The sequence below is a fragment of the Camelina sativa genome, chromosome 12 (assembly GCF_030686135.1).
Source record: "Camelina sativa cultivar CO46 ecotype springtype chromosome 12, ASM3068613v1".
In the NCBI taxonomy this organism is placed as follows: Eukaryota; Viridiplantae; Streptophyta; class Magnoliopsida; order Brassicales; family Brassicaceae; genus Camelina; species Camelina sativa.
This window is the reverse complement of record NC_141891.1, coordinates 14737702-14749291: the sequence shown is the minus strand read 5'-3', so window position 1 is coordinate 14749291 and position 11590 is coordinate 14737702. Positions and strand designations below refer to the sequence as shown.

Sequence of the window (11590 nt, the reverse complement as noted above, 5' to 3'; positions counted from 1 at the left end):
GCTGTTCGATACGAGATAATTGTAATGAAAAGTTGACCTTTTTTGTTCTAGTAATTGTCAGAGATTTTACAAGACGAAAGGACAATAACATAGAGTATTTGTGTTGGAAGAAGGAAGCAGAGCATTTCTCCTGTCTCCCATGTAGCTTGTCTTGTCTTAGGCATCAAGCTGAAAAAACCGATGTATGTGCCAGCTCGGACATGTCTCATGAATCATGCCACGTCAACTCTCGCATTCCCTCTCGTAGAGTTTATCATTACCACAGCCCCCAAAACTCAGCTTGCCCTCAAGCTGATATGAATGAAACTGCTGCATCAAGTCACTCACACGCAAGTCAGTGTTCTCATGAATGGTAAGCACCTGCCTCCAACGCACGTACTAAAGTGCTTCACAGGAAGCTGAAATGTTGACCATGATATTTTGATGACTGTCTAAAACATCCCTCAAGGACAGACCTGCAATGTGAAGAATAAAACGTGTCTTTAAAGTTGTTTTATTAAGTTTGAATGGTTCAATTTGAATAAGTCGTAGTCCAGGTTTGTAGGACACGAGCTTAGTTTGTTTAGTTGCGTCTATTTCGGAGTTCACGTTTGTAAGGTTCTTATAAAGAACCGAACTTTGTTTCAATGTAATTCAGAGAGTTTATTTCAGTTTTTCTAGAAAAGCTATTTGATCCATACCTTACAAGTGGTATCAGAGCCTTTCTTGCTACAAACCTGAGAAAAAAAAAACACAGAGAGAATGAGTGAGAAGGAAGCTTTGATCGTGCCTAAGTTTGATGGAGATTATGAGCACTGGCGATGCTCATGGAGAATCTGCTCAAATCCAAGGAGTAGTGGGATATCATTGAGACTGGAATTCCACGACAGGAGAGGAATGTGATACTCACCGGACCACAGAGAACGGAGATAGCGGAGAAGACTGTTACAGACCACAATATGAAAAACTACCTGTTTGCGTCCATCGACAAGACGATCCTCAAGAAAATTCTCAAGAAGGAGACATCCAAGGATCTGTGGGAGTCGATGAAGAGGAAGTTTCAAGGCAATGACAGGGTTCAAAGCGCACAACTGCAGAGGCTGCGCAGAGAGTTTGAGGTTCTTGAGATGAAGAATGGTGAGACCATCAACGGTTATTTCTCAAGGGTGATGGAGGTTGCCAACAACATGAGAAATTTGGGAGAAGACATGCCAGATCCGAAGGTGGTGGAGAAGATCCTAAGAACTCTGGTAGAGAAGTTCACCTATGTTGTGTGTGCCATAGAAGAGTCCAATGACATCAAGATGATGACGGTAGATGGACTGCAAAGTTCCATGATGGTACACGAGCAGAACTTAAGCAGGCTTAGAGGAGAAGAGCATGCGCTTAAGGTGGAAGCTCAATGGAGGCCAAGCTATGGCAGAGGTAGAAGCGGTTCACCAAACCGAGGTCGAGGTCGTGGCTTTTACCAAGGAAGAGGGCGTGGAGTCACCTCAAGGGAGATGGTTGAATGCTACAAATGTCACAAGAAGGGACATTACAAGTCAGAATGTCCAGAATGGGACAAAGAAGCTAACTATGCAGAGTTAGAGGAAGACATGGTGCTGATGTCGTATGTCGACATGGAGGATTAGGAACAGATATGGTTCCTAGATTATGGATACAATAATCATATGTGTGGGACAAAGGAGTGGTTCAGTGAGTTTGATGGCACCTTTAGGCAGAATGTCAAACTTGGTGACGATAGAAGAATGATAGTAGAAGGAAAGGAAAGCTTGCGACTGGAGATAAATGGAACCGTCAAAGTGATCACCTCCATCTACTATGTACCAGGCTTAAGAAACAATTTGCTCAGCTTGGGACAATTGCAGCAGAAGGGGCTTAGAGTGATCTTTGAAGATGATGTATGTGAGATCTGGCACACAAGGAGCAGATAACTATGGTGATGTACTCAACCATGACCAAAAACAGGATGTTCGTGGTTCATGCCACAGTGAGAATGGGAAGAGAGGTGGAAGAACGCAAGTGTCTTCAAGTGATGGAGAAAACAGAACAACTGTGGCAAAAAAGATTTGGTCATCTTAACTACAGAGGTTTAAAGACATTAGCAGAAAAGGAGATGGTGAATGGACTATCAGTTGCAAATCTCGAAGAAGCTGAATCCACCTGCGATGTCTGTCTAAAGGGGAAGCAGAACCGTGACAGAATTCCAAAGACGAGTGATTGGAGAGCAACATGGCCACTGCAGTTGGTTCACAACGACATATGTGGTCCTATCTCACCAGTGTCAGAGAGTGGAAAGAGGTATATTATCAATTTTATTGATGATTATAGCAGAAAGTGCTGGACATTTCTCTTGTCAGCAAAATCGGAAGCTCTGCAGTGCTTCAAGAAGTTTAAAGCAGGGGCAGAGAGGGAGTTGGGACAGCCTTTGGTGTCTCTAAGAACAGACAGAGGTGGAGAATTCAACTCAAAGATGTTTGAGGATTACTGTAAGGAGAGTGGAATCAAACGTCAACTCACTGCTGCTTATACACCACAGCAACACGGGGTTGCAGAAAGAAAAAACAGGAATGTCATGAATATGACAAGGTGTATGCTACTGGAAATGTCGGTACCAAGGAGATTTTGGGCAGAAGCGGTCCAGTATGCGGTTCACATCTTGAACAGAAGTCCATCAGCAGCATTAGGTGACATCACATATGAGGAGATGTGGAGCCAACACAAACCATCAGTGGGGCATCTAAATTTTTTTGGGTGTGTTGCTTATGCTTTGGTGTCGTACGAACGTAGGATCAAACTTGACGAGAGAGTGTGAAATGTGTGATGTTTGGTTTGAGCAAGGAATCAAAGGCGTATCGTCTCTACAATCCTGCAACGAATAAGATAGTGATTAGTAGAGATGTTCACTTCGATGAAACTAGAGGTTGGAGTTGGGATGATGAGATACAGAGTAATGAGCTAGTAACGGAAACAGAGAGAGAAGAAACAGTGGGTGCAAAAAATGAGAATGAAGCAACTGAGCCACCACGTTCACCAGAAAAAAATGAAGAAGAAGAGGGTGGAGAAGTGGAGACTCAACAAACCAGTCCCGATCAAACACCAATAGCTCCCAGAACAAAACGAAGTCGCCAAGCACATGTGTGGATGAAAGACTATGTCACAGGAAATGCAAGGTTTGTGGTTACAGAAGAAGATGACAGTATCTTACCCATGTTCATTGCGTCTGATGATCCTGATCGTTTTGAGGATGCAGTGCAGCAAGACGTTTGGAGAAAAGCCATGGAAGCTGAAATCAAAGCCATTGAAGAAAACAACACTTAGGAGCTGATGAATTTACCTCATGGAGCAAAAGTAATCGGATTCAAATGGGTGTATAAAACAAAGTTCAATGAGAAAGGAGAGGTAGATAAATTCAAGGCAAGATTGGTGGCTAAAGGGTATCATCAGAGGTTTGGAGTTGATTTTCATGAGGTCTTTGCACCGGTTGCTCGATGGGATACAATCAGATCAATTCTTACTCTAGCTGCGGAGAAGAATTGGAGAGTGTTTCAGCTTGATGTGAAAAGTGCTTTTCTACAAGGAGAGCTGGATGAAGAGGTCTATGTGGAACAGCCAAAGGGGTTTGTAGTCGAAGAGGAATCCAGTAAAGTATACAAGCTGAGGAAAGCATTGTACGGGCTCAAACAAGCACCAAGAGCTTGGTATAGTCGGATCGAGAGCTAATTTCTAAAGGAGAAGTTTGAGAAAGCCTATTGTGAACACACACTCTTTTTGAAGAGGTAAGAAGGTAACATCTTAATAGTAAGCTTGTATGTGGATGATCTTATCTACATAGGAAATTCACCTACAATGCTAGAAGAGTTCAAGAGTTCGATGATGAGAGAGTTCTCCATGACTGATCTGGGAAAGATGAAGTATTTTCTGGGTGTCGAAGTTGTTCAAGATGAGTGGGGCATCTTTATCAGTCAACAGAAATACGCTGAAGAACTGTTGGTGAAGTATGGGATGGAGAGCTGCAATGCCGTGAAGAATCCCATAGTACCTGGAAGCAAATTGTAAAAAGAGGGAGGTGGAGAAGCTGTTGATCCCACAACATTTAAACAGCTTGTGGGAAGTCTGAGATACTTAACAGCTACCAGACCAGATTTAATATTTTCTGTAAATTTGGTCAGTCGTTACATGGAGACACCCAACAAGCAACATATGCTAGCTGCAAAGAGGATATTGAGATATGTACAAGGAACCACACAATATGGTATTCGGTACAAGCAAGGAGAAGGGCAAGAACTTGTTGGCTTCATGGATAGTGATTATGCAGGAGATGTTGATGATCGGAAAAGCACTTCAGGGTATGTCTTTATGCTTGGTGGAGGAGCTGTCTCATGGGCATCAAAGAAGCAACCTATAGTGACTTTTTCTACCACTGAAGCAAAGTTCGTTGCAGCAGCTTATGGGGCGTGTCATGCAGTATGGCTAAGGAACATACTTGAGGAAATTGGGTCTGCTCAAGGAGAAGGTATGGTTCTGTTATGCGACAATAGTTCCACCATCAAACTGTCCAAGAATCCGGTGCTACATGGTGGGAGCAAACACATTCATGTAAGATTTCACTTCTTGCGTGAATTGGTGAATGAGGGAGTCATCAAGATGGATTACTTTACTACTCAGCCTGAGTAACTCAGGAACAAGTTTCTGATATCATGACTAAGGCTGTGAAACTTAATGTGTTCGAGAAGCTGAGAAGAAGAATGGGAGTGTGTTGTGAGAAGGAGTAAACTGGAGGGAGAGGTTCCAGTTTAGAGGAAGAATTGAAGAATAAAACGTGTCTTTAAGGTTGTTTTATTAAGTTTGAATGGTTCAATTTGAATAAGTCGTAGTCCAGGTTTGTAGGACACGAGCTTAGTTTGTTTAGTTGCGTCTATTTCGGAGTTCATGTTTGTAAGGTTCTTATAAAGAACCAAACTTTGTTTCAATGTAATTCAGAGAGTTTTTCTCAGTTTTTCTAGAAAAGCAATCTGATTCATACCTTACACAATGTATGTAACTTCCCAGGATTACAAGGAGATTGTGTCTGTCTCTTTTGCTGGTACATTGTCCCAAGTTTGAAACTGTTTGTAATTGGCTTAGATTTCCACTTGTGCTTTATGGAAGACCAAAAATAAGCTGTTCCTCTATATTGTTGTCTGCACACATCCAAAGCATCACCAAACTTTGAGGAATTACCAAACTTGATTTGGAACAACAACTTCCTATGCATCATGTTACCATCTTTCTGAACTAACAATCCAGATAAATTTGCTCTGATAGAAGTAAGATATGCTTACTTCATTAGAGACCAAAGATACAACCTGTCTGTTACATATCTCATTCTTCCTAATCGATACAAATTCTTCGGAAACAATTATTGTTTCTTGAATCTGTGTTCTTCTCCTGACACCGTGAATTATATCAGCCTCTTAATCACATATATATATATATATATATATATATATATATCTATATATACATTTTTTAATTACATTTTGTGTTATGCCCTTTTAGTTATAGTTATTTAAAAAAAAATTACAATCTTAATCCCTTACAAAATGCTCAAACCCCCAATTACTAAAATTACTAAAATCGACCAACATCATTAAATTTATTGCCATAAAATCTCAACAATATATCTCTAATATTTCTGACTTTTCCAAAAAAAATTATATCCATTAAAGTTTTATTGCCATAAAATCTCCAAAATATCTATAACTTTGCAATAATCTCTCAAATATGAATGATAGAACCGATTTTTCCAAAACAAAACTCTACAATCTCCATAATTCTTTCAGCAATTAATAAACTTCCTAAATCGAGAACCCAGTTTTTCCCCTCTTAAAACCAATATTGGCAAAAAAACTTAATTAATAGCATATTCCGATTCACATAATATATTCATATGTAGGAGTATCTTATTTCATAAATTTTTGTATCTAATTCCATAACCACTCTAATTCTAGCCAATTATAATTAATTCAAAAAGATTTTGCTTGCTCACAAAGATTATTCTAAAATGTTTGGCAGCTAAACCTAATCTTATATGTCCTCTATATATATCCATTTCATTTCCAAGAGGAAAACCACGACCAAAAGTTCTATAAACAAAAATAGCTGCTTACCTATGTGACTTTAAACTTTAAAAAACCGTTAGGTTCATTCAAGTAAGGTAAAGTTACATATGTGGAAGCCAATATCCGCAAAAGTCTGGTCAGACATTCGAGATGATCCTAGCCAACAAAAGAGTATGTATCAATATAGTTATAAGTTATAACGATTGTGAATTTATAACTTTTTACTAACTTTACTTTTTTTATTGTTGTTGTAGAAAACAAAGAATCATGATCCTATCAGAAAGGATAATGTTTTGCTCTTTGCAAATCAGTTACATAAGGGAAATGAAGGCTCATCCAACCTTCTAAAAAGTACCATTTGATTAGTAATCTTAAAAGTCCATTTTGTTTCAGTTGTCTTTATATTTATTTATTTATATAGCAATCACATATATCATTTCGGATTTCTTAATATGTAGCAAATGTGATTTTGTTTAACTAAAGACCTCAAACTTACGTTATGTTTTTATTTCAGTTTTTGCATTCGATATTTTTCTTGGCCTTCTCGATTTTGTCAATTCCTTTACTCTTCTCTTATTAAAAACGAAATAATTATAAGATTTGGACCCATAAGCTTCTTGCTTCTCCGTTGAATAAGAAGAAAAAGAGAAAAGGTTGGAGAGAGATGAATCATGGGCAGAAAAGGAAAGTAGTATTCTATGTGAAGGAAACATGAATCAGAAAAAATGAAGAAAAGATATGACGACAAAAAGAGGATGGTGATAATATAAATGATGCTCTATTTTCGTTTTTGACTATAACTTTTTTTTTAAACTTTTTTTTCTTAATTTTTCAGGTTTTCTAATCTTATTTATGTATTTCACTCAGCATTGTTATTTTATTTTTCTTATAAACTACAAGTATGGTTGTTTAATTACATTTATCATATTCATTTGGTAATTTATTATTTGATTGTCAACTGCTTTAATTTGACTATTTAGTTCTATAAAAAACATTAAACTTTTATATTTTCAAATATATACAGATATAAACTTAATATTTCTTTTTTAAAATATGAATATGTAAACTTATAAAAAGATTAAAATATTATAGAATGTGGTGATATGGTGGACATTAGTATAAATTTAAAGTATCATTAATTTGATCCTAAATACGGGTTAATTTCTCATTTATTATTTGGTTAACACTATAAATATTTAACATCAAATCAAGTTTATTTAACTAAAATTATATGAAAAATAATTAAATTATTAGCAAAACTATGACTTAGTTAGATAATAGCTTCTTTTGTTTTGTGCAAACATATAATAGCTTATATGCATTTAATTTCTTTATTATTTTCTAATAATCAACAAATCAAATATAATCTCAAACACTAAATAAAACAAATAAATATAACAAACAAATAGAAATAGAAATTTTATTCTTAGTTACAAAAATAATTGTTCCGCGGTGTACCGCGGGTTAAAATCTAATATATATATTTGCTTCTTGATTTGAGTTTTCTTAAACTCGTCGATCCAGTGTTGCTTCGTTTTCTAAGAGACTGTTTTTCGATTTACCATTGTTCCTAAGTAGAGAAACTCAGAGCTGTTGTTGTTATTAATGGAGCTGGTGGCTCAAAGAAAAAGAAAACAAAAAAAAATTGAAAAAGGGTATGTCTTGGGTGTCGAACCCAGAACCTTAGAGCAGAGTATTAAAATTATTACCACCAGACCACAACAATTAATACAACTAATTATGTAGTGTAAACAAATCATATATATTACTTAGAAACATGGGGTCAAAATTTAACACTCTTACATGGTTATGTCACGTTTATAAACGTCCGTTAACCCGTAAATATGAATCTACTAATAATTATATAAACGAATATTTTTTATGGCAAATTTAAATAAACAAGGTATTTTTCTTCCAATAAAAAAATACAAGGTATTAAACGTCCAAATACAAAATAGATGCCGGTTTTTTCAGGTTTTTACCCGTTTTTATTTCTCTCTTTCTGACTATGTCCTTTGGTTTTTTTCTTCTTTCTTTTCTTTGGATTTTGAGTATTCAAAAATATTAAAACATCCACAAACACATGCAACAACAATAAATAATAATTACCGTTTTTCATTGAGAAATATTTTTCAAGCCATAGACAACCCCTGTTTTAGAAATCTCCGCCTAGCACCGATTACGCCCCGCAAAATCGCTAGGCCCACCTTCTCCGCCTCGATTAATGACTAATCCTCGCCTAGCATTGATTATCTGATTATGCATGTCTAGTCTGATTATTTTCCGCTTAATTCCGCTTAATTTTGTGTTTACCAATTTTTTTAGAACCAAATAAAAATCAAACATAAATATTTTTGTTATTTAGGCATTTAAATTAAGAGATTATGATGTTTTACAAAAACTAATGTATAACTTTTAACAAAAATCATTAAATTTTCTTTAAAATGATGTTTTTTATATGTTTACCATAATTTTAAAGACAATACTATAGTTTTATATTTTATTTGATATTTTCCTTCTAACATAAACAGAATTATAGATATATTTAGTACAATATATTTTTATTTTATTGTTAATTTAATAAAATAATCCTAAAACTAGTCTCCGATTAATCCTCGTTTAATCTCTGATTTTCTCGCTAGGCGCTAGGCCTACCTCGACCGCCCGACTAGCGCTAGCGATTTCTAAAACATGGATTACAACAGTACTAAAAGCAAAACACACCCAAAATAAAAGCAAGAAAATTAAAGAAAGGGAGGTGAAGGTTGATTATATATAGATGAGAGATCATCATTTTTCTATTTACAATACCAAACTATAATATTAGAATAATATATAGATTATAACCTATGGCTTGGATGGATCACATGGACCTCACATATATGGACATATGGCTTGGATGGATCAAGCCAAATATCGTATGACGTATGTAGTAATACCTCGACAGTGACCTCCCTAGAGCTAGCTATAGCTCATCATCTTATACAAAATAAAAAAGGGATCGGATAAATATACTATACGGTTAAAAGAGTTACGAGGAAAAGTAAGCTTCAAATCGTGACTTTTACTTCTTTTTTTTATATGTTTGGTTTTATTACAGAGGAACGTATTACTCAATTGATAACCTGATAACCATGCATGCATGTTTGGTTTTCTTTGGTTTATGAACAATGTACTATCTTTGCTCATCCTAATTAGTTGGTACTTGGCAGCACACAATTCATGTAATATAGGGTCAACACTCGAGGAAGGTTAATTATATTTTGTATCCAAGGATTAAGAAATTAATAAGAGTAGAAATGTAAATTTTAATAAGGAATGAGACAACAATGGACATGCGGATGAAGAAAAATGCGCTCAACAAGCCTAGCTTCATATGAACGTTACGTTGCCGTCTCCATGCTTCTTGCTCCATCATATTTATTAATCCATATATGATAATTAAAAGAATGCAAATTAACCCAATCACTGTGTTTCACCTTTGGTTAACCCCGAGGACGTACTTAAAAGTGCAATATTACACAACCTATTACATATGTAAAATCTGTCAAAAATTCTCGGGGTATACGTACTTTTGAAAGGAAAAAATAGCATTTGTATTAGTTCCAATGTTGATTTACTTGTTCTTCAGTTTATTAGATATTATTTTTTTTAAACGATGACATAGAAAGCTATGTTTCTATCCATAGCAATATGGTTAAATGCATTTTTAAGCGGTGACATAGAAATTTCACGCTTAAATGGTTAAATGAATTTTTATTTTCTTAAAATATAATATAGACTTACGTACAGTTACGACTAAAGAACATATATCACGTACTCTCAAATAATATACATTTTTATCTTTCCCTCACCACCAGCATATATAACTACGCACATTGTACTCTATACATGAATAATTATATATTAGTCTATACATGATGAGTTGATGATATATATACTGATATACATGTTGGAGGTGTAAAAGAGCTACTCTACTGAAGTTTTGGTAGAGAAGCTGAGAGTTGAAGTAGAGATTTGAGACGAGAGCGGATTGGAGAGTGATGGGCATGTTGGAGGTGTAGCTTCCTCGAGTAATAAAAAATCAAATAATTGTCTGTGACTACACAAATTGCAATATGTAAAAACAAAGGAATTATTTATCCAAAAGATACAAAAGGAAATTAATTAAATTAAAACATATGATTAATTATGTTGTTGAACGAAGAAGGAAAAGACAATTTGAATTGTTGAAAAAATATTAAAGAAGATCAAGACGCATATATGCACAAGAAAATTAAGGAAAATTTTAAATGGTTTCGAATATCAATACTAGCATAATTAGTTTATTGTCTCAAAAGGCTTTACATAGATACTGGTCGTTAAATTTTCCAAAATTATTCGCATATACTGTATAATACTATAATTATAACGTAGATAACATTATCTTTCTGAATGGGCACCTAGTATTGAAGTTATTTACATTTCTTTCCATACTATATTTTTAGTGTGTAGTGAGACGGAATTACCTTTGAAAACGATTGTCAGAACAACAGCTGATGAGCTTTGCCGGAGATCCCATACGACTCGTATGAGATGCAACAGCCGATTGTCAAAGCATGCTTTTCAACACATTTCTTTACAAGAAAAAGAGCAATAATAAGATCAACAGCTGAGATCCTAGTACGTAGGGGTGATATGACGTGGCAGATTCGACGGACATAGTCCCTTTTCAGTTTACGTGTAATGAGATCCAATGATGACAACAAATATTTGATGGAGCTCAGTTCTTTGGGACACCAAGATCAAATAACCAAGTACCTGATGCTCTCGCTAAAACATCCATCAAAAATAATCTCAATTTCTTTTATCATCAGTTTATCCCCTAGTTCCTTATTCATGCATCCTCTACACTGTAATCATATACAAATACAATCATTAATCTAATAAAATACAGAAGTTACAACAAAAAAAAAATCCAATGAAAATCAATTTTCAAGAAACCGAAAACTAATTAACATGATGATTCTACTTTTTTTGTCAACACTGAGAAATTCTATTTTTTGTAGACGAGATTGTTAATTAACTAGATTTTAATGGTACATCGCGAGACTATATTTTATAATTTTAAATTTAAAATATACTATATATTTGTTTGTTGATTTATGGTTATATTACAAAGTTTAGATTGTATAATTATAAATATTTATTGGATTTTTAGTTTTAGAAGAAATTAAATATGATAGAAACACATATTTTTTTGTTCTTCATATGCACTCTTTTTTTGTCTGATTATTATTCTTACTAAAATTCAAAAAGAACATTATTCTTACTAGGTTACGAGGCCTCCTATATTGCGGACAAACTCATTTTTGGAAATTACAGTAAATGGTTTATTAAACTGTATTTAGTATATATAAAGACCTAACAGTTTAGTATTATGTTAAATTGGGTCCATAGCTCAGTGGTAGAGCAATTGACTGCAGATCAATAGGTCACCGGTTCGAACCCGGTTGGGCCCTTCA

The 11590-nt window shown here is 35.0% G+C and overlaps 1 long non-coding RNA gene and 1 other non-coding gene across 2 annotated transcripts; both read left to right on the top strand.

Moving 5' to 3' along the window:
• The first annotated feature begins 6097 nt into the window (after positions 1-6097).
• LOC147930529 (uncharacterized) lies at positions 6098-7034 on the top strand. The gene is made up of 2 exons (XR_015573830.1): positions 6098-6257; positions 6341-7034. It is a non-coding gene; the product is annotated as an uncharacterized LOC147930529 (long non-coding RNA).
• Positions 7035-11515: 4481 nt separating this feature from the next.
• Positions 11516-11587, top strand: TRNAC-GCA (transfer RNA cysteine (anticodon GCA)). The gene has a single exon. It is a non-coding gene; the product is annotated as a tRNA-Cys (tRNA).
• The last annotated feature ends 3 nt before the right edge of the window (positions 11588-11590 follow it).